Genomic DNA, 25,862 nt, shown 5'->3' on the forward strand with positions numbered 1-25,862 from the left:
GTAAACATAACAAACTACCACAAGGCCTATGAGGATAAGCACAATTATTCCCATTCTTCAGATGAGGAAACTGAGGCTTAGAGAACAGGTCTTTTTTTATCAAAAATAGAATCTGTATTTTTGAGATTTTAAAGTTTCAAGGTTCAGTTATTTTTTTGAGGGGTAAGGTCATCATTTCATATTCTAGTTCAATGCTTCTCAATGGGGAATAATTTTTCCCTCCAGGGACATTTGGCAATGTCTGGAGACACTTTTGGTTCTTACAACAGGGGGAGTTGGGAGAGGACAACGTTACTTGCATTTAGTAACTGCTTAGATGAGATACTGCTACTCATCTTACAAGGCACAACGCATGACCCCACAACAAAAAATTATCTGGTCTAAGATGTTAATTGTGCTGCTTGAGAAACCTTATTCTAGTCCCTACTTTTTTTTTTTAATTCTTGATAATCTGTAGTTCTTGTCTTTTATGGCATAAGTTAACTGTATACTATATTGGTAGTGCTTTTTTCGTGTAGTATATTCATATCATCCCAGGGAAACTACAGATCAAAAGATAAAATCCTGTTGAGTAACCTTCAGATATCCAAGACCATGTTGAGTACTTAGTAGGAGCTCTGAAACTGCGAGTTGACTAAATATTTGTTGTGTCAGATCATTCTAGAAATTACCCTCTCTAAGCATTTTCCAGAACTCTAGGATTCTGCACCAGAAAAGAGAATTTGAGCTGGGATTCGTTATAAGGTCTTTAACGGGTTTGATGGCTATTGTAGCGGCCCCAAAGTTGCTTCTAGAAATAGGAAGCCACCATGTCTGGAAGTCAAACCCTGCCCTCTGGTGGCATCACTGCCATAGACACTGCTGGGAATCTGACAGGGCCAGAGTCAATCTGCAGTGTTAGGTTCTAAACTGACTGCAATATTTAAATGGAAATTTAACTTTATATTCACATGAGGGCTTTTCTCCCCTCTGCAGAATAACATATTAAGTGTAGTCTGTCATCGAGGCTCTCATTAGAATAAAACAAGTACGCTCATTTTTGTGAGAGAGGATGAACATACCATTAGTTACAAGCCATAGTGTGCAAGTTTGGCAACCCGAGAGTTTCAGTTACTTAGTTTGTCTCTCTTACTTGCCTCCTCTACCCAACTGCTTTTCTGATCCATATAGGCACTAAGTAATTGTTTTTGTAGCCAAAGAAGAACATTTCTGGAAAAAGGATTTCTAAAGGAGTAATATTGATAGAGTCCCATGACCAGAATTTTAAGTATTGGTTCATGTGGTATTGTCTCTACAAACTCCTTATAGGCTAGTTCTAGAAGACAAGTACCATTGTGTTTGAAATACCAGCTAAATCTGAGGAAATTATATTGCCCCCTTTTCCCATGAAGAACTCTATTCTCTCACTAGGAAAACACCACTGTACTTCTTATCACAGAGTGCAGCCTTTTCTGTATACTGATGCCAAACGGGTAACATTTTAGTGAGGCATTTGAAGTTGTGATATGCAACTCCATGGGAGACAAACAAGGTCATTTAGAAGGTCTTTTCATTGAGAACATCAGAGCTTTAAAAAGATGTAGGCAGCCTTTCCTGGATAATTGGGGTAAAGTAAATAAAAAAACCCAACAAAGTACAAAAATAAATAATCAGATGGAAACATTCAGAATTAAGAGTGAAATGATAGCAAATGCTAATGTCAGATCTTAATAATACATATAACCAAAAGCCATAAGTGAAAAAGCAACATAATTTAAGAAGTTGAAGAGTAGAAATCAGATGATTGCAGGATTTAGCAAGGGTAAAAAAAGACTTAGTACAAACACTAATCTAGAACTGGGGGTAGGGGATTTGGAGGCTTTTTCTTTGTCTCTCTAGAAATTGAGACCTCAGGCAAATTATTAAACCTTCATTCAACGTTGATCTGACAAATGGGAATGAGACCATAAAGCCTCTACCATGCCCTCGGAAGAATGTTGTTAAGATGATATGTTTAACATAATTTCCTCAAAACACAGTATATCATACCCATTCATTATCAATAGACTAGATACAGTAAAAACAAGTTTAACACATGACTGAAGTGGAAAGCTAATGGTTATATCAAGAGGCATATATTCAACATTTAGAATTTTAAAAGGAAGCATTAACTTTAGCAGAGTCTGTTGGCTATCAAGCACCATAGAAAATAACCCAGAAGCTTTGCAGTCACAAAGTCAGTTAAGATCCTGGCTTCACCTCTGACTAATCATGTAAATGGTTAAAATACTTACCCTCTTTGAGCCTTAGTCTTCTCATCTTTAAAATGGGATAAAAACTTAGTATATACTGTTATTGTGAGGATTAAATAAAACATGGTGGGGTGGGGTGGGGTGGGGTGGGGTGGGGTGGAAGATTCCCATATAGTAAACAGTAAATGTTATCTGTTGTTACCATTATTTATATTCTTAATATATATTCATATGTCCCCACACTAATTACCCCATAAAATTCTACTTTACATATGTGTAATTTGTCACATAACCTATGGTTATTACACATAGCCAAGAAGCAGATTGGAATGATGTGAGGAGCCCTGTCCATACAATACAATATGGTGATACAATGTTATTAATTAATACCATAAAGCAATATGAAGGACCCAGGAAGGACCCAGTTTTTAAAAGAAGTGAAAGTATGAACATCTGAAGGGCAGATGATTTTAGCATTACTTTAAGTTGGAGGAGGAAAAAATATCATACTATAGACCTTTGGTTGGTGAATCAAACCTCAACTAATTAAATGGGAAAATTTTTCCTCAAAATGAAGAATTCAGAGAAAAAAATTTCCTTGCCAGCAACTCCCCTAGTATTCATATAAGTCTCTTCCTTGAATTATCTGACTTAACATGTGGTAATTGTTCTTTAATATGATTTCATGAGATTCACTTTCTAATAATTATACAACACTATTGTTTCTGGTAATAACATTTTTGGTATTACTTTATTACTATATAAAATAATGGAAAAACAAATTAGGCTAAATATTTTGTACTCAGAATAGAGCAGGCAGATTTGTGAAGTTCATTAGAACTTTGTGAGAATAACGTAATGTGCTAATAATTTTGGTTATATTGATATGAAGACATCTAATTCAAAGGAAGTGTTTAGAAATCAGTCTGTTTCAGTAGGCATAGTTGTACACAGGTCAGTGATCAGTTTAAAGCCATTGTCTAGATAAACTACACGATTTATGTTATACCAACAAATTAAAATGTTCTCTTTACATAAAAAGTCATTCTGCTGTGGTCTTTCAGCAGCTTTATCTCAATGTGGATCAGAAAGTCACAGAAATTTCTGCTATAGAAGGAAATTGATAAGTCATATTTATTCCTTTTCTTCTTCAGAAAAATACAGAAAATACAGAAAAATATATATGTATGCCCTTTGTCCCTGTAAAAATGCACAATTACTATACTCTAAATGGTGTTTTTGTTGCCAGGTTCTTCAAGCCAAGTCTATTTTCACCTATAATGTAGTTGAACTGTTATTATCTACAGTCTTGCTTTTATTGAAACAACTTAAGTCAGAGATTCATAACATTTTATTGCTGGAATAGTCTCTAGAAATTACATGCTCCAAGGTTCACATATGCAAATACTTACAGGGGCTGGGAATAACAGAGTTGAGTGAAGCAGTCATGTCGGTGAATGGAGGATCCTTCCTTTTTCTCAGAGGAGGTGGGGGTTGGGGAGCCTCACTTCTCAGGTGTAGCCACTTATGCTAATTATGATATGGGGAGACGCAAGCCGATTTTTTAAAAAGATGAAGCTGGAAATTTCAAATTTTATTTGAAATCTCCTATTTTGAAATGTTTTCAGTTAATGCAAATAATGATAATTATTATTATTAGTAATAATAATAACAATAGCAGCACTGTAGAACTAAATAGAACTCTTTTGCAGATCAAGTTGGGTCCAAGGGCTGTCAATTTATAACCTAGGATCCAGGCCAACTACTTAATTTTACAACTGAGTAAACAGACTCCAACCACGAGCAAGATTCTGCAGACCCCCATATTTCAGTGTTTTTATATTACACTAAATATTTGAAGCATACCTCTTTTAGAAATCCCCCCTTCCATTTCCACATTCAACAACAATCTGTGATGGAAGAATTAGAGATAGTGGGAAAACAGAGATGCGATGGGCTGAGGTTATTGTTCATCCTTGCTCTCTTGCAGCCAGGCTGCCCCACCTGGGTGTGCAGGAGGGTAGTCCAGCTCAGAGTATGAGAACTGTCTTGGAATGTCTAGATGTCACTACCTGCTACACTGTTCCAGACAGAAACTTATTTTTCCCTTTTAATTGTTCCATATTGTTTAAGGTACTATTAGCCTTTTAGAGCTGTTGGTGCATTTCGCCAAAGTGATGTCTCCAGATGGGTGAATACAACATTGAATCTGCGCTATTTGGGTATTCTTGCATATTACTTTAACATTTATTCAAAAAAATATCATCTAGTACCAAAAGGATGATCAATAATGAAAGGGACTGATGTTATTTCATAGAGCCATATTGACCTAATGACCCTGGTTACATAACTAGTAATGAGGTTAAATTTTAAAATATTTTTAATAAATGCTGAAAAATATTTATCTTCATTGTCAAGTAAAGTGTTTCTAAAGTGAACTGAGATGCTCCAAGCATGGAATTATCTACACACTGGGTGTATGTGTGGTTTTAATGTTTATTTATTTTTTGAGAGAGAGAGCATGAGCAGAGGAGGGGGAGAGAGAGAGGGAGACAGAATCCAAAGCAGGCTCTGGGCTCTGAGGTGTCAGCACAGAGCCCTAGCAGGGCTTGAACTCACGAACTGTGAGATCATGACCTGAGCTGAAGTCAGACGCTTAACCGACAGAGCCACCCAGGCGCCCCTACACATTTATGTTTTTGATACTAATATATTTTCTAAATTAATTCAATACAGGTTTAAAAATACATACAAAAAGTACATAAAAAGAATATACCTGGCATTGACTGAGGGAGTTATACAGGATTAATAATGAACATGGAGTATTTCTGGTGAATGGTAACACTTGGCTAGCAGATACATTTTTTTGGCTTCTAGCCCTAATATAACTTCCTGGACAAGCTGATTTTTCACTTTTGTTGGAAAAGTAGTTTAGTTCTCGTGAGCATGTTTTGCATTCTGTAATAAAAGGACAGCATGTGCATTTTGGGTAATTGCTTGGTTAGCTGGAAGAACACAGTTTGTGATTTTATACATAAGACCTTAGATGGGTAGAGTGAGAAGTTGGAAAAATACTAACCTGTGTTTTAATTTTATTTTGTGTGAAAAGATCAAACTTCATGCTTTTTCAAACTATATAGTTTTCCAGGTAAGACAGAAAACAAATATAGAAAATGTTGGTCTGATAATGTAAACTTCCTTATAACTCAGGAGATGTCATGCTAAGGACTGTTAGCAGTTATTTTTTTGATAAATCTCTTTGCTAGAATGAAAGAGTAGCAGTCCCTGGAAGGTAGTGGAATTTGATCCACAGGCAGAGACAGGCAGGGAGGTAGGGGGATCAAAGTGAGGCGGGAAAGGGCCACATGGCCCATGAAGGCTCTATGCCTTCAGGAATGCTGCTGTCTTTAGCTGGTAATCACTTCTTAAAGGAAACATTCACCTAAGAATTTTAGTAAATAAGGAAGCATTCAGTATTAGGCTGTTGGGATCAAACTCAGGGTCCAGGAAAGAGTATTGTGGGTACAGTGGAAGGAACATCTTAGTATCTTGAGTCTTGATGTGTGTTTTCGTCTGAGATACTGTACTTTTCATCTCCAGAAATGCAATTGCTGTCTTTTTTATATCTTCCATGTCTCTACCTTTGGTGTTCAAACTTTCCTCTAGCTTCTTGAACATATGAAGTTACAGTTATAATAACCACTTACTATCCTTGTGCACTAATTCTATCATCTGTATCATTACTGAGTCTGTTTCCATGGATTGATTTTTTTCTCTTTATGGATTGTACTTTCCTGCTTCTTTGCTTGCCTGGTAATTTTTGAATGGGATGCTAAACACTGTGAATTTTGCCTTGTTGGTTATTGGACGTTTTGTATCTTATTAAAATTTTCCATCTTTGTTCTGGGAAGTAGTTAAATTACTCGCAAACAGTCTGATCTCCTCAGATCTGGCTTTTATGCTTTGTCAGGTGGGACCAGAGCAGCATCTAGTCTAGGGCCATTTTTTTTTCTTATTCTGGAGGCAAAAAACCCTTCTGAGTATACTACCCGATGCCCCATGAATTATACATATGCGCTGAAATGCAAGGGGGATACTTTGCAGATTATCGGGCTCTTCCTTTGCAAAGGTCTCTACTCTCTGGTGCTCTGCCCTGTGAACTCTAGCTCCTTACCTCTCTGGACTCCTAGTTCCATCTCCTCAACTCAGGGAGACCTGGGAGCTCCTTCTTAATTCTTCTTTGTGCCATGGCTGGAAACTACCCCCAGGTAGTGAGCTCGGACAATCATAGGTTTTATTTCATTTGTTTCTCATCCCTCAGAGATTACTGCCCTTTGTTGCCTGATGTATACTGTCTTGGAAACCATTGTTTCTCATATATTGTTTCATATATATATATATATATATATATATGTGTATATATATATACACACACATATATATATGTATACATATATACACACATATATATAATATGCAATGTATATACATATATAATATATGTATACATATATTACATATAATATATATACCCATATATTACATATAATATATGTATGCATATATTACATATAATATATATACACACACACATATACACACACACACCATTGTTTCATATATATGTGTGTCTGTTAGACTCTATCATCTATCTATCTATCTATCTATCTATCTATCTATCTATCTAGTTGTAGTTTTAGGTAAGAAGATAAGTCTCTGTTACTCTATCTTGATTGGAAGCAGAAGTTTCTGGGTTTGAGTTTTGACCCTACATCTTGTATGCTATTTGATTTTGGAAGAATGCTCAACCTTTTCCTCTTCATTGTCTATTTATGACATGACGATAATAATATAATGATTAACCAATGGAATTCTATAGGGGAGAATATGTCATAGTCTATGAGATTAGGCAAAGGAGTATCTATCCATACACTGAAGGTGAACTTAAAAAACAAAACAAAGCAAAAAAACACCTCAGTGGGATGAACTTTCTCTCTAGCACAAATCACCTGAACCTTTTTCTCTTGCCCAAACACTTGCCTTATTTTTTGCCCTCACTCCAACTTAATGACCCTGCCCTTTATCTTGCAGACCTACTGGTAAGGGGTCTAAAGGCCAAAAGGCAGCATGTCTCCTCTGATAACCCATGGGTCAAAAAACAGGTTTATCTGAAACATTTTGCCAAAAATACACCACCATATAATTATAGTACCATTAAGAGAATCTGTGTAATTTGTGGTTAAAAAATTGATTTTTTTTTCTTATTTCACAATAAAGTAATCACCAAATTCCTGTGAAGTAAAATGCATAACTTTAAATTGAGAACATCTGCCCACAATTATAAATATGTAGAACTCATTCAGCTTATGATCAGTGCATTGACATTTGAAAAGAAAGTGATTTTTTTTTAAAGAAAAGATATCTTTTTCTGACATATTAAAATTCCAACTCAGTAAAGTAATGTGAGGAAATAATAAAATTGTATGGTTTTCTTTATTGCATGTTTATTTAGGCCAAACCAGTATGAGGCAGCTAGATTAATTACTTTTTTTACCGTTAAGTACTGTACATAGTTAATTATTTCATCTAAGTCATGTCTGAGCCAAACCTGTGAATTACTGTTCATGCAGGGCAATGATGATAATTTATGTACTCCCTCCATGCTATGGCTTGTTAGTATATTATTTTTGATTTGAAACTAGATGTTAAAAGTTTGCAAGAGGCTTTTAAAGATTACTCTGTGACATAAGTTCTAAAATTATGGATTTCAAAATTAAGGTTGACAACATGCTATAATAGGAAGTTATTTAGATGATGGAATTATAATACATTCTGTCTGAAAAATATATTTTCCTGTTTTCTGCTCTGATCTGTTGACTCTTATGGTTTCAGCTTGTGCTTTTTTTTCTGCCTGATTTTATGATCTAGATATTACGTTGGGCCCTTAGTAGTTTTTCAACATGCACAAAACCTGATCTCACCCACTGTCCCAATATAGCTAATCAGATATTTAACTGTGGCTACATGTGCCCAGTGACTACCAGTGCTTAGAAAGGTGCCCATAACCACCACGAACCGACTGAGCTAAACAGATGACACGGAATCCATTTTTAAAATGTATGATCATCTTTATGAAACCTGAGTAACAAGTTCCCAGTGATAATTGTACATAGTCAAGTGAAAGAATTTTAAAAAGTTTTATAAATTCAAAAATTAATTTTTAACAGATGCCATTAAAGTAAAAAAAGAGATAAAGCATCAGTAAAAATAAAAAGTATAATTAAAAAAAATAAAGAGAGATGTTATAAAGTCTCCTTGCTACTCCCAGAATAGTTCTGGATGAGCCACATTAGCACCACTGGGAGTTCACTAGGAAAGCAATCTCAGGTTCCATCCACCCCTACTGAGCCAGAATCTGCATTACAACAAGATTCTGCAGGTGATTTGTGCATTTATTCAAGTTTGAGAAACCTAGTCTAGAGGGACATTTAATAATCCTTTACGCTTGTGCGTGGGTCCAGTACTTTGCCCTTCACGTAGACTGGAGAGCACCCCAATCAGTGAGCCCATTCCAGTGGAGTGTGGCTGCCCTTGAAGAGACCTGGGAACATCAAGGTAAGTTTCAGCTGTGTGAGGGTTTCTTGCATTTTCATGGGAACTTTAGAGGAAGAAGAGTCCCAGTGAGCAAAACTGTGTCCCAAGGAAAAGAAATCTTTTTCACATGACACAAATATCTGTCAGGGCCATTCATATAAGAAATGAATTGTATGTTAATCTTTTAGAGGAAAATCAATACCAATCCAGACTTCTTGCTGGGACTTTGGTGGGAAGGTCCTTGCTTATTTTAGGAGAACCAAGGAGCCACTGATAAGGATGGAAGGTGCCTCACGTTTCCTTGGAGCTATGCTTACCTTTTTATTGTTTGTGTGAAATATATGAATTTCATGAATAATTTTACCTACCAGCTGTTTGTTTTCTCCTCAAAATGCCTGCACTTGCCTTGCAATTTCCTTTCCTTGCAGAGGCTTTCAAACTATTCAACCACTAGAGGTCTGTATTACCTATTTAAAAAATCATACCCAACTGGCTGAACAGTTCAGTTCTCAATTTCAGTATATGTTTCTATTTTTTAAACTTTAAAATCTTTTTAAGACATAACACCTGGGAATTAAAAAATCACAACATTTTAGGAAATGAAGGGGAAAACCCAATAGGAACCCTTCCATTTGGAAGGGTATTGAGTCTCCCCCGCTATTTCTAATAGACAGCTGAGCACACCTTCATACTCTGAAACTCAGAACTCCATGGCCAGTCACAAATCAGAGGAACACCATTTATTTTCTGCAAAATAGTTTCCCCGATTTATTTGAAGATGTCTGTGTTTTGTAACTTTAAATTTTAAAGCATTTATTTTTCTCTTTCAACAAAAGTTATTCTCAGATTTAAGACACTGATTTTGCATCTTTTATGAAGGTTTTGAAAATAAGATTTTCTTTTATTGGTCACCCGAGATTAGATGAAGAATTAATGTTCTTTCAGACTTACTTGATAAAGTTCTGCTGCAGTCTTCTAAACTAACACATCAGCTTGGGTTTGCATGGTTCAAACTGTAATAGAGGTGATGACTGTTAGTGGTACCTAGTGCAGATTGGGTCCCCCAGGTTTTCACTGTGTTCCATGTTTACCCAGGGATTTTCACTAGAATAGCCCATTTGGGTCTGCCCTCTGCCAGTAGCAGTACAGGATCTGAACCTTCCAGAAATCTAAAAATGAGGCGTCCTGTTTACAAGACACCTGATTAATAATAGTAAAACCTTTCCATAGCCTCATAGAACAGGCCTCCTGAAACAGAGCGCATTCATATATTCACATATTTAAATGGAGTGGTTGAAAATATTACAGACATAAAAGCTGTAATTTACAGTGTATTGCACCAGGGGTTTGGGATTCTGATGCTAGATTTTCATAGCTTCTAATTATGTCTACATTTGGAGTAAGTGTCTACATTTGTTGCCAGGCAAGGTGTAATGCTAAGAGGCTCCCTTCTTTTAAAAGGCATTATTGCATAATGTTCCTGGCCTGCACTGCTTCCAGAAGCATAAGCAGGTCTAGTGTGGCTTCTCTCTCAGTCTGTCACTTTATTAAAACACAACAATTTGCAAGTGTTATTTAGCAGATCAGCTGGGTTCATTTCAAAGGCTAATATTTAACAGAGAGGGAAATAACCCATCCCAATCCTTTTAAAAAAGTATTTTCTGTGTATTCTTAGGCAAATTGCCTAGTGTCTTACATAGATCTCAAAGCTAGGATTCAAGGATAATTTTAGTAATGTCTTACCCTGCTTGCCAACATAATTCAAATGATCGATTCTATAGCAGAAGGAATCTAATTCACAGAGCACTCATTTGTACTACAGACCACATTATTTAAAGTAGTTAAATTTTTCTTCATTTCCTGTTGCATTTCTGTGTATGGCTGGTGGCATGTGAATTCACAATTAATTTCCTCACTGAAATGTGACAGAAAAATATCTGCTTTACCTTGTCTTAAGCATTCCTGTCAGAGCTTTGGACTCTCCTATTCAATATGATGCTAGCTTAAACAGGCACCTGGTATCACTATAAACAAATATTGACACGGTGTTCACTTTTATACATATATGTAAAAAAAGTGCCGATGGTGTAGCAGTTAATTAAAAGCAACAGCAGGAAGAACTCAGCCTCTGGAGAATTTGATGAGTTACATCTGGAAAAAAAATGGTCAGAACCAGGGTGTTGGAGTCAGTCCCAAATTCCAGTTCTGTTCCTGACATTGGTTAGCAAAGCGGGCCCCTTAGGCTCAGTGTCTGTGAAGAAATGAAGCCAATAAGACCACCTGGCCTATGGGGTTTGTTTGTTGGCAGATTAAGTAACAAAATGCGGATGAAGTGCGTTACCCAGTGCCTGATCCAGTAAGTGTCCAGTTAATGGATGTTAACTATTATTTTCTCTGCTTCTTTGGGTCCACATTTATAAAATAGCAATATAATACTATGGCAACAATCATAGTTATCTCTTAAGTGTTGCTATGAGAAGTAAGATTATGTACATGAAATAGTACCTGGCATGGTTGCTTCCCCAAACTGGTCTCCCAAAGTTTTCACCCATAAAACTAAATTGCAAGTTGGGAGAATTTCAAGGATGATTCATTCCTGAATTTGAGACTTTTTTTTTTTTTTTTTTTTTTTACTTTTTTGAGTGAGAAGATTTTTCATTTAGATTCTTTAAGTTTTACTTACTTTTTCTGATCTGGATGATAACTTAAATTTGTGAGCCTACCAGCTTAGAAGATAAAATATTGCATTGAAACAATAGTTAACTAGAGACAGAAATTATTTTCAGGGAAGTTAAACAACTGAAATTAAGAATGTTCAACCTCAGGGAATGGAAAGCAAAAACATGATGGTGCTTAAAAAATACTGTTTTCAAACCTTTCATTATTCTGGCCCTAGCAATTGAGGAAACTTTGTTTTCCCCTAAATGCTGTATAGTAAGTATCTCCTTTCAGGAGAGAAATCTGTGGGAGAGGGATTTGATGGAAGCTGTGACTAACTAGCTTTTTATTAGGGACCGAATACTGATTAAATTACAGGCATTATTTTAACTCAACTTGTCTTCCCAATACTATTGGGATTTAGAATTAGAATTGCTGTGTTTTGCAATGAGTGCTGAAGAGAACAAAGACCAGCTACTGACATATAACTGAAAAGGTTTTTCTCAGCAAAGGACTAGACTTGGCAGTTTGGCCTTTATGCAGCGATTTCCAAGGACACACTGGAGTTACAAAAGAGGTACATGCTTTCTGAAATCAGAGGCACTCACCTGGGCAGAAGTCCACATCAGTTCAAACTGACTTTCATGTTTTTGTGTGAGAAAAGGAAAACCTCTCATTTAAAGTTATGTATTGGATATTCTTAAAATGTTCTAGTTCCTTGCCAGGCTGATTTTATGGGATGTCATTGACACGAGGGGTACTGGGAAATAAATTCCTGTACTGTTATAAATAAATAACTATTTGTACTATTAACTAGCCTTAGGACCCAAAATTATACCAGAAGTTCTTTTTGGATCATATTTCAGTTTAGAGAGCCAGCCACACATCAGCAGTTAAGGGCTGAACCCCCATATCTTTCTGTCAACTCAGCACCACCCCATTTCCAGGAATCTCCTGAAATTACCGCCACTTTGGAAATCAAATCATCATTTCCACTTCTGAGTACATTAAAACTCTCCACATGTGCAGGAGAATATACAAAAACATTCACTGTAGCGTTGTTAACCAGCCATTGAGTACTGCTTTTCTAGAATAAAGGAAGTTGCATTTTTTTTTTTTTTTCTCATTCTGGTCGTGATCACTTTAATTTATTACTCTTGGGGAAGTCTCTAATGGAGACCTATAGAGCAGCTGGCCCATTTGGGAGAAGCGTGACATCAGAGATGCTTGTCTCTTCCTTGGCTTCATCTGCTAGAAATAGTAACTAAGTCCTTTGCCTATGCTGGTAGGAGAGGAGCTGTAGAAAATCAAATTAGCAGGAAAGAAACTATTAGTCTTCATTTTCTTGTTTCCAACCTGCAAATACAGATTGTTAAATACACTTGTTCCCTAACGCTCATTAGGAAATCTTGAAGAATAGCCGGACAGGAAAAAAGCATAGGGATTATGAGCAAACAATACCACTAAAATATAATGCAAAGTCAGGATCGTTGCTTCTCATTCAGACGATCTTACATGTGTAAGGTTGGTTGAATTAGAAATTTTTCCATTAAATAATTTCATACCTAGTTATATGTAGACTAATGTCACATTCACAATCCCAAATGTATCTTTTTATTTAGAGTTTTCTTTTTGTTGGACTTGAAGATAAAATAGCTGAAATGGGATAATCAATATATGAAATCATTTTACATTTGGTAGTATCCCTAGGACTTGTTAAGTTCACTGGTGTTAAGTTCACTGGAATATTTGTTTGTCTAAGAATGCAGAGATTTTACTAAAAATAATCTAATGGCAATGTTGTGTAGCCCCAACTCTTTATTGCTTGAGGAGTTTTACTTTCAGAGACAATGGATTACAGGTTAGTGATAAGCAAAGCATTTCTGGAGTATACCAAAGGCCCCAAACATATCATTTGGGTGTCCAGGAGGAAGTGACATTAAATACAGGATTTTAATATTTAGAGTTTGAGTTATAGCCATAGAACCATCCACTGGGGATTGAATCATAGACCTGACTTCTTTTAAGATTAAAATCTTCAATTTTGGAAACATTTTACTACATTTCAAAGTATGTTAAGTCTTTAAACCATTTAGGTTTAATCATTTGTTTCTTCTCTTGTGGCATCCATCCTTAATGTCTCCAGTTTTTATCTATTAGTCCTACTAGCCTTTGATAACTTGATCTCCCTTTTGTTATCCATTCTTCTTTTGTGGTTTCTAAGAATATTGGCGTATTTGCTGTGCCTTGAATTTGCTGGTGTCGTACTGCCAAGGGCCTTTGCTTTTGCTTTATGCTTTGCTTCTGCGTAGAAGAGTCCTTCCCCAGATGTCCATAGAGTTCCTTCCTTCTTACTAAGGAGGCTTTCTCTAAATACCCTTTTAAAACTGCACTTTCCCCTCTCATTTCTAGCTCTAGTCTCCATTTTATGCAACATATTGCATATTTTACTTGATTGTTTTTCTGTGTACATGCGCTAGAATGTAAGTTCTGTGAGGCCAGGGGTTTTTGTCTGCTGTTCACACTTTGTCCTCAGGGCTGAGAACAGGGACTGGCACGTGGGTATCCAACAAAACTACTTATTAAATGAATCACAGCAGATTATGTTGCAAACTGCAACCCTAAATAGGAATAACTTATATTTAATTAATTCTCATTCAGAAGGATTCTTATGGTCATGACATTTGATATTTTTATTTTTTTTTTAATGTTTTTTTTTTTTTTTTTTTTTTTAGAGAGAGAGAGACAGAGACAGAGCACTAGCAGGGGAGGGGCAGAGAGAGGGAGACACAGAATCCAAGGCAGGCTCCAGGCTCTGAGCTGTCAGCACAGAGCCCAACACAGGGCTCAAACCCACAAACTGTAAGATCATGACCTGAGCCAAAATAGGATGCTTAACCGACTGAGCCCCTGATATTTTTATTTTAGAGTCAGAGGAAAGAAACTTTACGATTAACCAATACCCATTCAATAATATGTAAGATCACAATAGTTGTAAACTGAAATGTCATCAGGATTTGGGCAGTTAAATAAATGTGTGAAGCACCCTATCGGGGAATGATGGGGTCTGTGATAAACAAGAGAGTTTATATACTGTCCTACTTAAAGGCATTTGGATTTGAAAGAGAAATTTAAAACACAGCACTGCCTGAAGGAAACGTATCTACCTGTGGTTTCAAAGGCCCACTTCAGCTGTCAGTATGTGGCTGACAGGACCATGAAGACATTTTCTAAGTCACACTGTTTTTGAACTGCATTTTAACTATATATTCAGGTTTGGGTATGTGCCTGACTCCACATCAGGACAGAAATACTCAACTGATCAAATCTAATTACATTTGCTTCCCAACTAAATTGTGTATCACCTTCCCCTCTTGTGAGAGATATGGCCCCTCTTGGGTCCTCAGCATCTGATTATTGCAAACCTAATTGATTTGCGACATTTCATTAATAAAGTTAACTAAAACTAATTATACATATTGAATAAAAGTTTCCTGTGAAATGAATTATTCTATTTAGCTTAAGGGTTCTTAATTGGCAGAATGAATTGCTGAGGAGGACTGCAGAATTAGTTTCTCTTGGGATCTTTATATCTATCTATCTATATCTAAAAAAATATATATATATATGTATATGTATATTTATATAAACTTAACCAATATGGGTTGATGGATAGTGACACTATAGAAAATAAAAACAGAAAAAAAATTGATAAAATATGAAAATTAAAGATGTCAGACATATTCCTAAGAAGATAAAAATCATCAAATAGGTTACATAGATCTCTTCCTTTTAAGATGTTAAATTAGGTCTGTTAAACTTGTCATATATCTTAAAGAAGCTAAAATAAAATTTTTAAGAATATTTATTTATTTTTGAGAGCATGAGAGACAGAGAGTGTGTGAGTGGGGGAGGAGCAGGGAGAGGGAGACCCAGAATCTGAAGCAGGCTCCAGGCTCTGAGCTGTCAGTACAGATCCCAATGTGGGGTTCAAACTCGGGAAGAGCGAGATCATGACCTGAACCAAAGTAGGATGCTTAACTGACTGAGCCACCCAGGCGCCCCTAAAATAAAAATTTTTAAGTTATTGACATTTATTGTTTTATTCATAATTATGAATCTTCCTTCACTTATTTGGTACATATTCTATTTCTTACTCTTTAATTCAGATGGCATGTTCTGTCTAACTCACCGATCTAATTAAGTCTACATTCTAGCAGAAATCCAGGGGTTGCTTACTACTACTTCAGTTATCCCAAATCAAGCTGATGTGCTGTGGGCAGTACTTCTCACAAATAGGGCCGTTTCCAAAGCCCCTTAATTGTTCAGCTGTATACAGATAAACATGTTCTATGTAAAATGAAGACTAGCATTCATTGGTTTAGAGATGAATAAAGTATGTCTGGTCCATTAGTGTTATATGTATCACATAAGAAGCTGTTGTCATTACCGACTTGAATTTGCATTGCTTTCACATTGCCAAAACGGGTTGGACTTCTGGCTTTACATCGCTGAGACAATTGTTTTATCCTCCTGCTCTGGACACTGACCATACTAGAGGGACCAGAAGCAGTGAAATGCCTATCTTGTTCTTCCTCTTTGACTTGGGAGCATCGATGAGGAGCCAAGGTTCAGGGTCTATGTCAAGAGACAGCCTTTACCCACTGCATGGTTTTATCTACAGCAGCTCTGTTTGCTTTCTGTAGTGACCCATACTGTGTATAGAAGTATTTTGGCCTTGCCTGGATGAGAGGAGGAGGAAGGCTGCTCCTGATTGGATTTTGGGCTTGAAATATGACATTGTTCCTGTCATCCCAGGGCCCCCAGCATTTGTTTGAATTCTGGAAAGGTGCCAAAGACATAGTCCCAGATAACTGGTTACATTCTACCAGGCCTGTGCTGTATTATTACATTTCTAAGATATCCCACACCTTTCTGAAATTAAAAAAAAGAAATTCCTATATGTATAAATCTTGTTAAAAGCCTTTTTTAAAAAAATGTTTATTTATTTTGAGAGAGAGAGAGAGAGAACGAGCGAGGGAGGGAGGAGCACAGAGGGAGGGAGAGAGAGAATCCCAAACAGGCTCCATGCTCACAGCACAGAGCCTGACATGGGGCTAAATCTCACAAACCCATGAGATCATGACCTGAGCCGAAATCAAGAGTTGGACAGTGACTGAACCATCCAGGTGCCTCTAAATCTTAAAAGTCTTAAAAGGAATGACTAGTTGAAGGGGAAGGATGACAATTTTTTGGTACTAATCCAAAGTTCTCCCTGCCAGCAAAACAGCCTCTACATTTACATGCTAATTCTCTGAGTTCTTTTAATTATTATTATCTACAAAAAACCTTTTTTAATGTTTGTTTATTTTTCAAGGAGAGAGAGACAGAGCGTGAGTGGGGGAGGGGCAGAGAGAGAGGGAGACACAGAATCTGAAGCAGGCTCCAGGCTCTGGGCTGTCAGACAAAGCCCAATGTGGGGCTCGAACTCACGGGCTGTGAGATCATGACCTGAGCTGAAGTTGGATGCTTAACCGACTGAGCCACCCAGGCACCCCTGAGCTCTTTTAATTATTAAAAATAGTAACAGTAATCCAAATGTGAGTCTCCTACCTAGTCAGTTAGGTGCTAAGCATATCTAGTTCTATTTTTTTTCAAGCCTAGGAACAGTGTTTCTATACATATATTGTGAATAATAGGTTATTTGGAGTAAACCTGTTACTCTATAAAGAAACCTTTTTTTGTTTGTTTATTGAAAGAACCACCCCTCAAATGGCTACCCTTTACTTTGCCTTTTTTCATTGCTAAGACTCTAGGATTCATACTTGATAATTCCAAACTGGGTGCAAATTTCTATTATATATGCTTTTATTGAAAAATAATATTAAATGAGTAAAGGGAATATAGTGTGGATATTTAAATGCTTTTCTCACAGTTAGTTATATAGCTGTTTCAAATCCTTGATGCTTCGATGACTCAAAGACAAAGTTGTTTTTAATTTTTTGCCTTGTGTAACACACAATCATTAGTCCAGGAACCAAATGTAATTGAGCTACTAGGTATAAGTTTCTAGAAAGTAATTGAGATTGACATTTTAATAATGGGATCATATTAGTGGAAAAATGGTGACTAAGAACTTTAAGAATATACTATAATGGGATGGTTACATTAATTAAAAACTGAAAACAAACTACTCTTCTCTCTGGTACATATAATTTGGAAATAGAAATAGGGACTTCTAATATCTTGTACATTTCTATAAAAAGAGAAGAAAAGAAATAAGTGGTCTAATACTTATTTTTCTTGTCTCTCCAATTTTTTTTTTAATTTTTTTTTCAACGTTTTTAATTTATTTTTGGGACAGAGAGAGACAGAGCATGAACGGGGGAGGGGCAGAGAGAGAGGGAGACAGAATCGGAAACAGGCTCCAGGCCCTGAGCCATCAGCCCAGAGCCTGATGCGGGGCTCGAACTCACGGACCGCGAGATCGTGACCTGGCTGAAGTCGGACGCTTAACCGACTGCGCCACCCAGGCGCCCCTCTCCAATTTCTTAAAATATGTGAAGTCAGCTGTAGTTAGGTCAGTACAATTGAGACATATCTATTGCTGCAGGAAAAACAAACCTCACAGAATATACAGAATAAAAAAAATATGGGTCATTAAGATGACCCTACATCTTTTCTAGTTTTGTTTTACTTGGAGTTGTCAATGATGCGGGTAAAGAACCCAACAGCTGTATATTATTAGTTCAGTATAATTACATGTACCTCTTCTCATGATTTTTAAGAAAACCAAGAACTTCTAACTTTAGAAGAGTACATAAGATACTTAATCCCATGTATCTTAATACGCAAATAAATAAGAAAAAGTTACTGCGAGAACTATATACTAGATACCCTGCAACTGAGAAAATTAGAATTTAAAAAATACTTTAAAATTTCCAAATAAGTTTAAAAGAGCATAACAATTGCTTACCAAGTAGCAGTGGAAGAGTCCACTCTGTTGTTAGTACTATCAATAGAATACTATCCAATAGAACTTTCTATGATGATAGAAATGTTGTAAATCTGTGCTGTCCACTAGAGTAGCCACTGGCTACATGTATCTACTGGAATTCTTGAAATATGCCTAGGACAACTGAGGAACTGAATTTTTAGTTTCATTGTATTATAGTTAATTTACATTTACACTTGAGTAGCCACACATGACACATGAATGCCACACTGGATAGTGCCGGCCTACAGATTTTAAGCCATGGAATATGGTCTTTATTGATTCTTTTAAATGTCCTGGTTTTCCCCATCTGTCCTAAGTAGATTTCAACTTAAATTCGTTTGGTCCTATAAAACAAGCCCTGAAATGCTGTTTACACATTACTGGTTTAAATCAATAAGAGATCAGAGTTCTCTGGTCGTAAGTTGGTGAAAGAGACATTGCAGTGTTCAGAAGGTCCTTCTGAACACACCTTTGTATTTCAGTATAGTGCCCATGGATGGCATGGGGCCTTGGAGATTGTTTTATAGGAAACCCAAAGCAAAGTTTTGGCAGTTAGTGGCCAAATTGGTATAGCATCAGTTCTTTAGCAAACAAAAAATAACTTAGAATTAAGCATGTTTTGCTTATTCACCTGAAACTGAAAGTTTGAAAAAGTTAATTTTATGGAGGGTTTTTTCCCCCACTGTTTTATTTGTAAGCAAAAAAATCATATTTATTTTGCTATAAATGTGTGAATGTTAGAAAGCGGGGGCTTCCAAAACACAGGAGAAGGGAGGCTGTTATATAGAAATTTCTATCAGGAACTCCCCTGGATTACTGTCTTGCTTTTTCCGTAACAAGGTTGATGGCATATTATGGACAAAGAGTTTCTTCTGTTCAGTACTCTTAGGATGTAAAATAAAGTTTCCTATCTTAGTGCCTTTCTAATTAGGACATACATTTCAGTGTGCTTTTCCCAGAGCTGGATTTTTACTGAAAACGTGTACAGCCCAGCTTTCTAAGCTTATCTGTACCTCAAAAACAAAAACAGAACAAAACAAAACAAAACAAAAAATCCCCCAAACCTAAAGATTTCTAGTGGCAGAACTCTGTAGAATGTACCCATTTTTGTCACCAAGATTTTTTTTTCAATATATGAAATTTATTGTCAAAATGGTTTCCATACAACACCTAGTGCTCATCCCAAAAGGTACCCTCCTCAATGCCCATCACCCACCCTCCCCTCCCTCCCACCCCCCATCAACCCTCAGTTTGTTCTCAGTTTTTAAGAGTCTCTTATGCTTTGGCTCTCTCCCACTCTAACCTCTTTGTTGTTTTTTTTTTCCTTCCCCTCCCCCATGGGTTTCTGTTAAGTTTCTCAGGATCCACATAAGAGTGAAACCATATGGTATCTGTCTTTCTCTGTATGGCTTATTTCACTTAGCATCACACTCTCCAGTTCCATCCACGTTGCTACAAAGGGCCATATTTCGTTCTTTCTCATTGCCCTGTAGTACTCCATTGTGTATAGAAACCACAATTTCTTTATCCATTCATCAGTTGATGGACATTTAGGCTCTTTCCATAATTTGGCTATTGTTGAGAGTGCTGCTATAAACATTGGGGTACAAGTGCCCCTATGCATCAGTACTCCTGTATCCCTTGGGTAAATTCCTAGCAGTGCTATTGCTGGGTCATAGGGTAGGTCTATTTTTAATTTTCTGAGGAACCTCCACACTGTTTTCCAGAGTGGCTGCACCAATTTGCATTCCCACCAACAGTACAAGAGGGTTCCCGTTTCTCCACATCCTCGCCAGCATCTATAGTCTCCTGATTTGTTCATTTTGGTTGTCGCCAAGATTAAAGCAGTCCTCAATAGTTTCCTAACTCTACCATGGAGTGCCTTCTGGCAACTGTTTCCTCCTTGCCAATGAAACAAAGAAGAATAAAATCAACATTTGTCTACCCACCCACCACTTATCCTATCTATCTTCTGCTTTGATAAAATATAATCCCAAGATATTCAGAAGGAGATAAGCTACTCTTTTCATTCTCCCTGGAGGGACTAGGGGATGTCCTCCCTGTTAATTTAGGAAGTTGAGGGTTTGTTCCTTGAGCTGAGTTTTTGTCAGGAGAAAAAAGTCTTTTGATCTGGAAAATCCAGGAGTCTTTTTATGAAAAATATCAGGCAGGGCCATGTGACAGGAAATGGATGGAGAGAGCAGTCCCTGATTACTTATGCTGCCCTCTCAGGTTGTGACTGTAATGCCCAGCGGCATGATTCATACCTACCGGAGGGCTAGGCTATGTGGGGATTAAAGGGTACCTTGTGTCCAACTCCACATTGCCCTTTTCCCCATATCTTACTGGAGTAAGGGGAACTTTCATGAAAATAAGACTGAGAGACATCTGGATTTTCTGAAGGTGAGCAGATCAAGTTTTAAGGTTTATGTTCTTTGGACATATGGTCTTTGGACATGGCTTTTGGAAGTGAGTGCTTCACAGAGCCCCATTGGGTGGCTGAGGAGAGAACACAATCTCCCGTTTCTCTTAAAGCCCTACATAGTGTGAAGAGTACCGTTCAGAGCAATCCATCCGTGGCCACAAGGAGATCCTTGCCGAGGGGTTGCAAATCTCTCATATGGTTTATATTAATACATGAATATCTTGGTAATATGCTAACATGGTTTACCTTTAAAATCATATAAATATATGCTCTTAGGCTACATATAAGGAATGAGATAAGAGTGGAATTTCATTTTTTTCTGCATCCTCTGTTTCTGTCACTAGACAATGATATATGTGACTTGTTGTGCTGCTTCCACTATTGACACATTAGAGAAAACAACTGCCCAGTACCGTGCTATAAGTGTAAGACATTTACCTGGATGCAGAACTTCTAGGATGGCTTCAGTGTCTTATTCAGATGAAAACTTGGCCATTTTAGACCAATTTATCATGTATTAAATCTGGAAAGACAAAAAGATTAGTGTGATTCACTGAATATGGCCAGATTTTCATTTTTTAATTGACAGAGTAAGTATTAACACTACATCTTGAAAATATTTTTGAAGGGAATGAAACCATCTGGTCCACATCAAGAATATATTTTTCCTTATGTAGAGTTAGGCCGTACTAAGTGGCAGTCTGTCGTGGGGTTACGTCCTCTTCCTGGTTGTAGTCGACGTCTTCCCTCATACCCTTGTAGATACTCACCGGAGAAGGAGAAAAAGTGTTTTTGGGTAAAATAGTGCAATCTTATTCTAAGACACTTCTGTAGACATAGCTCCTAGTATAAGAAGTATCATAATAGATTAGATTTTTAGTCGTGAAGCTACAGGTAAACTTTGATAAATGATCCTTTTTAATATAAACCTATATGAGTGTTATTTTACCATAATTTAAAAAATCTTCTTAAAAAGAGATCTTTTTTCTGTATTTCTGTTTTTATTTTTTCTTTGTAGTAATAACATACATGTGGTTTAAATGTCAAGTTACAAAGGAGTGTAAAATAAAAGTACATGTCTCCTAGCTCTCTGTAATGGTCTCTCTAGATCCACTTCCTAGAGATACTTACTACTAATAGTTTCTCGTGTATCCTTTTAAGACTTTTAAAAATGTATACACATGCATACAGATGTGTATATCCACGGTTTTTCATTTTACGCCTCCTACTATTCTGTTGTGTGTGTTTTTTTTTTAACTTAACATGGTTAGATCTATAATATATGCATAAATCTACCTCGTCTATTTTGATGACTATACAGTATTCATTGCACTGATTCATGATAATTTATTTAACCAGCCCCCTGTTAATGGATCTTAAGGTTTTCTTTTTTTAGTTTCTCATTTTGGCTGCTTAAAAACATGCGTCAATGATTCTATTTATATGTGTGCATTTTTTAAGTGGTATATCAGTAGAAAAGTTTCAAATGTGATTGTTAAAGCAAACTGCATACTCCAAGTTTTTGAAAGATACTTAAAAATGTCCTCTACAAAGGCCATACCAATTTTTGATACCCCAAATCTGGCTTTTATGAAATCTTAAATTTTTTTTGTCAGTCTTATAAATGAAAAGTACATATTTGTCCTGATTTGCATTTCTGTAGTTATAAGTGAGGTTGAGCTTTTTCTGTTGTTGTTGTTTCCTTATTGTATGTAGTTATTCTTCTACTAGTTTGCCCATTAATGGCCTTTGATATTTATTTTTTTTAAAGTTTATTTATTTTGAGAGACGGGAGAGTGGGGAGGAGCAAAGAGAAAGAGAGAGAGAGAAATCCAAGCGGCTGTGTGTGCAGTCAGCGTTCCTGAGTGGAAATCAAGGCTTAACTGACTGAGCCACCCACACACCTGGGGTTTTGCTTATTTTTTAGTTGGGTTGTTCATTGCTTCTCATGTTAAAGAGCTCACGTTCCATTCAGGAAACTGGCATTTTACATGTAATGTGTGGCAAGTAGCTTTTTCAAGTTCCTGTTTCTCTTTTGACTTTGTTTATGGGTCCTTTTTACCATATAATATTTTAATTTTCTTATGTAGCCAAATTAAGCAATATTTGTCATTATGGATTTGGGAGACACTTTTCAGCAAGAATATTATTAAAGCTGAAAAGTTATTCAAGAAGACTATAGGTGTGGTGTAGGTTACCTTTTAAACCACAATGTATACCAACTTTACTATAATGTTGTTATGTGGAAGGATTTTGGCCTTAGAGAATCTCTTTTTATCCCTATATTTCAGTGGTTTTGTTGTTATAGCAAAAGAAATTTCCCATAAGATTATTTCTCTCTTAAAAATACTACCATGATATTAATTTTCTAAACTCTTGTAGGGCACTAGTGTCCCTCAGGAAAAAAAAAAAAAATTAGAGAAAGTATCAGATTTACCAATTATCATTCTCTACACAGTTAATGGCAGTTGTCTAAAGATCTGAAATCTAGAGTGGGTTAGATTGAAAGTAATAGTAATTCCGAGACAAACAGAAAGTAAGAAGTATAAAAGTAATAGAGGTTCATTATAGGAACTTTTGAAAGCACATACAAAAAAAAAAGGAAAGAAAAAAGTCACTTTTGATCTTAGCCTTGATCTTAATAACCCTCAAAAGCTTCTAAGATTTGTTATATATTTTTCCTAGTCTTATCTGGTTCACAGTGATGCAGACATTTAAAAAAATATATCAGTTATTTTAATCACAAATCAGTGCTAATAGAACTGTTTCCATTAGAATACCAATGGCCCAAGTAAGGCCTTAATGGCAACTTGACAGTAATCTAAACACCCACACGCACACACTGGACCACACTCATGATTTATGTTTATATATTGCTCTATAATGATTATCTTTCCTTGCCGTTAAATATTATTAAATATGTAAAAATGGCTATATAATGTCACATCATATGGCTTAACCTAACAGAAATGTAAAAGAATAGATTTTTGTTTCTCTCAAAAATGTATTCTGTTAACTCAGTAGACCAAATGCCACAACACATTCAAGAAATCATTACGTAGGAATCACATCAGATTCTTTTCCATTCCTGATAAAGTGGCAGCAATTAACTGTGTGAAGGTTAAGGGCTGGGATCCATCATGGTACAACATGTTTTATGTGAAGTGACATCATTTGAATGGAAAGATTACTAAAGCTGGGTTAATGGAACATTCTTGTTCTAGCAGCATACTACACAGATTTAGAAGCATGTAAAATACATTTGAATTGGATATCGAGAAGAGTTTGGGTCAAAAAGTCAAGGGAATAATAAAAGTATAAATGTATAAAGTTTACTAGAAGAAATGCTGTGAGGTCATTCATTCATTCATTCAATTTGTTTAGGAAAAAACCTGGTGCAGATTCTATGCAGCCCCAGTCACAAATATTTGGGCTCATTGAGACCAGCAGGACTGTAAAAGGTCATAAGAGAGTCACTGCTGTATCATTTATCACTTATTAGCTTTAAGAAACTCTGCTGCTACATGCAGGATGTCTCCTGGGCACTACCGCCCCTCTAAGCCCCAGGTGCTTGGCATTATGGCAGCCCTGGGTTGGTTGTGTCCTAAGCCTTAAGTTACAAATTAGACACTGTACTGTTAGGGCTGCTTAAAGTTCTCGATCTAAGCAGCTGGTGAAGTTCCATCTCCCAAGGATGTCCCTTTATCACTGAGAAAATTATAGCTGCTCAGTCCTGTTGACACACCTCTCCTCTCAAACGTGATCACAGGGAACCCAGACTCACTTCAGTCTTTTGACCAACATCAATGAGCCCCTGTCAGAACAACAGGCTTTTGGCCAAATCCAACTGACAGCTCTCAGAAAATCTACATGCACTGGGAGAAATCGTTCAGAGACTGAATCATCTGGGGAGTCACTGGCTTAACATAAGTCACCATTTGCTTGCAAACTGACTAGTAAGTAACTATATTCGACTAGTTTTGTGAACCATGCTTGTAGATAAGTGTTTATATTAAAAGCTGAAAGAGTGATATATAATTTGAGTTGGAAGGCTGAATAGTTTGTATACGTAGGGAATGACTTGTTTAAGAGAAAACATTTTTATAGCATCAGAATACCCAAAGATAAAATGAGTAAATTATAGGTAAGTTATGAGAAAAACAGAGATATTGAATCTTAAGTTTTAAATAATGAGCTTTCATAATTTTAGTATTTATTTCCCAACTAAAGAAAGAATTTTTAGAATTCTCCATTATTTCACTTAAAGGTGAATATGACAGGCAAATGTTGCAACTAAAATAGAATAGATCTTATTTTTTCTATGAGGGAAACAGAACTTGATTTCAAATGATAATGTGAAATAAATTCTCAAATAATTAGTTGGCCTTAAAAAGCAGGCAGTGTAGTGTAGAGCAGACAGTGCGGCGTGGCAGGTAAGAGGACAGGAATCAAAATTCCTGTGTTTCAATCTTGACTCTACCAGTTACTACATTTGGGTGAGTTTCTTATCTTGTTATTACTCAGTATCCCAGCCTATAAAATGAGGATAAAGCAGTGATTATTTCATAGGGATGTTGTGAGGATTATATAAAAACAGTATTAAAGGCTGAACATTGTGTCTGGCATATTATTATATGTGCTCAATAAATGTTAGCTTTATGTAAAAATGTTAATTTATTAAAAAGCCAGTATAACCTCTAGGCAATTATTCCTAACAAGTCCTGGGTGCTGTATGCACACTTGGACTTCTCTAACTTCATTTTGCATTTGAATCACCTGGGGTTTTTGTTAAAAATGCAGATTTCAATGGGTCTGGGTGGAGTCAGAAAGTCTGCATTTCTCACAAGTTCCCACATGTTGCCCACAAGGCTGGTCTTTGCCTTAACACCTGAGACAATGGTGGATGGTTGCTCCTAATTTATAATACAGTGGTTCTCAGTAGGGAAAATGGGAATAA

At 36.4% G+C, this 25,862-nt stretch overlaps 1 protein-coding gene across 1 annotated transcript in view; it reads right to left on the reverse strand.

Annotated features, from left to right (window-relative positions):
• AGTR1 (angiotensin II receptor type 1) overlaps positions 1–25,862 on the reverse strand; it is a 49,672-nt gene that overhangs the window by 18,774 nt on the left and 5,036 nt on the right. Inside the window, exon 2 of the mRNA XM_015072540.3 lies at positions 21,344–21,428. The gene's annotated coding sequence lies outside the window, so the exon portion shown is untranslated. The remainder of the gene's footprint in view (positions 1–21,343; positions 21,429–25,862) is intronic.

This window comes from Acinonyx jubatus, chromosome C2 (genome assembly GCF_027475565.1).
Source record: "Acinonyx jubatus isolate Ajub_Pintada_27869175 chromosome C2, VMU_Ajub_asm_v1.0, whole genome shotgun sequence".
NCBI lineage: Eukaryota > Metazoa > Chordata > Mammalia > Carnivora > Felidae > Acinonyx > Acinonyx jubatus.